The sequence below is a fragment of the Elephantulus edwardii genome, unplaced genomic scaffold, assembly GCF_000299155.1.
Source record: "Elephantulus edwardii isolate Elephantulus edwardi_28Jun2011 unplaced genomic scaffold, EleEdw1.0 scaffold00055, whole genome shotgun sequence".
NCBI classification, from domain to species: domain Eukaryota; kingdom Metazoa; phylum Chordata; class Mammalia; order Macroscelidea; family Macroscelididae; genus Elephantulus; species Elephantulus edwardii.
Genome location: NW_006399805.1, coordinates 5,367,295 through 5,371,759, shown reverse-complemented (window position 1 = coordinate 5,371,759; position 4,465 = coordinate 5,367,295).

Sequence of the window (4,465 nt, the reverse complement as noted above, 5' to 3'; positions counted from 1 at the left end):
GATTTGATCCCATGAAGAGTTATATAAGCAAGGCCCCAAACTTCCAAAACTCAACTATGCAAAACAAACTCAGGAAACATGAGTAGAATCTGCTGCGTTGAGGCCTTTCTTGAGCTTTTCCAACAGGATGGGGAAATGCAGGAGAGAAGGAATGTCTCAAAGGCTTTCCGCTGGGAGGGGAGGAGACCCTCAAGAGAGGTTCATGTCTCCCGTCAAAGGACAGAGACACTGGATGAGAACTCTTTCCAGCACAGCTGTTCTCCCATCCCATCCAATTTTTCTTTCAATCCCTAATAGACAAATTTTGTTGCAACACTGAGGAGTGAGGACAAGAACTTCAACTGCACAGTGGACAGGAAACCAGAACTTCACCTCTGACTTCTCTCAGAACAGCAATGCAACCATAACAGGATTCACTTTCAGATCACAGGAAAAGGATCCTTTCCTCAAAGATCTATAGGATGCACAGAGTCTCCTGAGGCCAGGGGACAAATAGTTACTGCCATCAGAGCGTGAATCCTGTTATTAGGTGACATCAAGTTGACATGGACTCAGAGACCCTGCGAACAGATCCGCAGCGTGTCCTATCCTGCACCTACCTCATCTCTGTCAAGTTCAAGTCCATGGTCAAGCCTTCTCACTGGGGGTCCTCTTTCCTTTGGCTCTCTACCTTTGCCTGCATGATGTCTCTCTCCAAGGGCTGCTTCCTCCTGAAAATGAACCCAAGTGGAGGAAATAATTCCAGAAGTGTCCATGGAGGAAGTGCATTTTTGGAAAACAGTCAAAATTTAAGACAGAAAAGTAATCTGAAAAGTAGGAGGATGGGGGTATAGTTTTAGAAGAGATTGCCTGAAGAAACCGTCCTTGTACACCCGGCCCTGAGAACACTCATGTGAGAGCACGCAGAGTTAGTGCTAACTGAAGACTAAGGCGTGGCTGACCCAAACCATTGTGTATGTAAGTGGTGAAAGCTGGACACTAAGAAGGAAGACTGAGGAAGAATTGTATCTCTGAATTGTGACGTTGGCACAGAATCCTGAGTAAACTGCCAGCAGCATGAACAACTCTGAGAAGCTCAGCCAGTATGCATCTCAGAAGTGAGGGTGCTGAGATCTCACTTTACACTTTTGATGTTAGGTGTCCGAGTGGAACAGATGGCACCCTGTGAATGACAGACGTGAGCTGCGCCATGCCCTGTACCGTCCTCACCATTTCGGTACACTTGAACCCGATGTCACAGCCTCTGTGTTAACCCCCCTCCCGGAGGGGCTTCCTATCGCCGCTTTCCCCAGCATGATGTCCCTCTCAAAAGACTGGCCCCTTCTGATGACACGTTATTGTCGTTAAGTGCCGTCGAGTCATAGATGACTCATAGCGACCCTGTGAATGAAAGATCTGAACACTGTTCATAGAGTTTCCGGAGGCAAGTCATTTCAGAAGCGGATGCCACTCCTGATTCCAAGCTTGTTTTAATCGGGAAGCTCCACCAAACACTGTCCACCATGGGTAACCATTATCATATTTCGCACGTCAGTGTCACACTGTTTAGCATCACAGCAATCAAGAGTTACCTCTGTACAGCAATGCACAGACAAGTGCTATACCACCTAGAAGAATGATTGACCAAAACCAATTTAAATCAGGCCTGAGGGTCGTGAATTAAAATCACCCACCTGGGCTTGGTAGCACAACTTTCTCTCCCCTAGGCCAATGTACCTCCCTCTCTGTTGTCATTATTAAGTGCCATCAATTTGTAGACGACTCACAGCAACCCTATGAGCGAAAGGCCTGAACACTGTTCACAGGGTTTCCGGAGGCAAGCCACTTGGAAAGTGGATGCCACTCCTGCTTCCAAGCTTGTTTTAATCCGGGAGCTCCACCAAACACTAGGAGGCACCAATCCTGGAGAAGGATGCCATGTTTGGTGAAGGTCAGCCAAAAAGAGGAAGACCATCACCATGATGGCGTGGCAGTGGCCACAGCGGGGCTCACCATGGCAGCGGCTGTGGGGTGGCACAGGTCCAGGAAGGGGTTCTCTTGTACACAGGGTTGTGGAGTTTGAAATGACCTGTCAGCACCTAACAGCACGTCCTAACCAAGGGGTCTGCTGAGTCAGTGGTCAAATGCGGACTGTTGTGTAATACTGAGTCAAAACCGACCCCTAGCTGACCCTCCTGGATTGTCAGAGGCAGTAAACTGCATGGGAGGAGAGTTCCCTTCTTTCTCCTATAGAGTAGCTGGTGGATTCGAACCATGTGCCTTTGGGATTGCGGCACAGCTTCTTGCCACCAGAGCTCCCTAAATGAGCATTAGGGAAGGCAAGAACTTCCGTTTTCTGAAGCACAATTTCCACTTTCAGAAAGACAGGTCATGAGCTGCCAGTTAATAAAAATTTAAAACTCTAAAAAGGACAATTCCCAGAGCAGCCAAGGCTGCTCTTTGCCACTGGGTCATCTTGCCACGTTGGACCCACAATGGGACAATCACTTTAGCCTGGGCAGTGGAGCAGGGCCAGCTGGCCCCAGGACAAAGCCAGCTTGCAGGGGGAGGTATCCAGGACGAACATCGCCCGCCCCACGGAACACATTCCTTGTGCAGGCTGGCTTCTCTTTAACAGAAAAAACAGCCAGGCTTTCTGGCCCAGTTTCAGGGGAAGCTGAAGATGCCAGGACTCCTGGTCCGGATTAATGAGGCAAAACAAGCAGGTCCACTGGGCGGGCTAGAGGCTGAAGGGCCGGGGCTGCTGAGAGTAATTGTACACCATGTTTCCATCATTATCTGCTCTGTTCAGATTTAGGTCAGTCTAGATTGCAAAGAAAAAGAAACCAAACCAAAAACAAACAGTGCAATCACATTCTATCAGTGTCAACAAAAAGGATGTCTGGAAGATTCCAAGTGGCTGGAGGGGTGTGTGGCAGCAGATGGTACTGCCAGGGACTTCCCTACACGTGGACGTTTAGAAGCAGGTCCCGGGCAGTCACAGCCCACTCCAAGACCTCAGGCTGCAGGCGGCCTGACAGCTGCTGGAGAACCTGGAGACAGATCCCAGAGATGAAGCTGGCAAAGGTCTGGGTGCAGCCTTCCCAGAGGTTTAGACGTGTAAGATCTGGCGGCTGCACTATCCACTCGCACCTCAGGGCTCTTCTCACAGAGCAGGTGGTGGATTTGAATAGCTTCCCACTGGAACTGTGGCGTAGCTTCTTACCACCAGGCCACCAGAGCTCCTCAAGTAACTGGCTAAAAGGTGCCTGGCCTCCGTGGCCTTTGTGTCACCGATGTGGCCAGCAGTGACCGAGCCCAATTCATCCCTTACTAGCTGTCCTTTAGCCGGTACTACCAGGTCACCATCACCTCACAGCTGACCCTCCAGCGGGTGTTCAGAGGCAGTAAACGGCACAGGAAGAGACTGCCCACTCTCCCACGGATCAGCTCTGGGCTTGAACCGTGCACCTTTTGGTCATTAGCACACTTCCTTACCACTGGCCCGCCAACCCTGTCCGTGTGCGGAAATAAGCTGGGACTCTCACACATTCAGGGGAGACAGGAGCTCAGATGAAGAAGAGACTTCACTTACAAAGAAAATCAAAACACGGAGTGGGGGATCATTTTCAATCACATTTATTTCTAAACCAACTTTAAGGGTCCAAATATTAAAGCGCAAAAAAAGAAAACCAAAATAAAATAAATGAGTGCACAAGCAGGTTTGTTCTGCCAATCCTAGTGGCCAAACAGGATTTAGCAGATGTCACATCAGGGATATCCCTGAACTAGAGACAAGCTCAAGACCTTTCTGCTGGTGTCACTGTCTGCTTAGAGGACACCCCTGGAGTCTCACTCAGTGAGCCTCTGGTCTCCCCTATCAAAGCATCTCCTTCCCTAGAGGAAAAGACTAGCAATAAATACTTCCGTCTACTGAATGGTCTAGCATCCCTTACCCTCATCCCCGAAAGTCTTAGAAAAGAGAAAGGTGAAATCAGCTGCTAAGACAACTTAGTGGACAGCAATGCTCGGTGTAAGAATGTTTGTGTTTTGTTCACTGCCACAGCCGTGGGCTTGGAAGAGCCTGCCAGCGGTAACTCACATGGTGATGTGCTGAATGAGGACCACCTTGAACTTCACCTCCACGTCCTACTCCCCCATCTCAGAAATGGATGGCTCTGATCAAGCCCCAGTGACCCCAGCTCAAGGCTGAGGTTGGAAACGAACTCAAACAGGGCTTACAGACGGACGAACTCTGCAGTCTTAGGACTTCTGCACTCGAGCATTCTAACACTACAATCTAGACGAGGACGAGCTACCCACGTTAAACTCTGTGCACAGTCAAGCTCTGGAAAACACCAGTGAGAGGGAGAGCTCCAGGGAGAGGGAGACCAGAGGGAGAGCTCCAGGGAGAGGTATGAGCACCCGTTACACACCGGACGCCACGCGCCCGCACCCAGGCCACGGCCACTCCTGGGAAAGACTA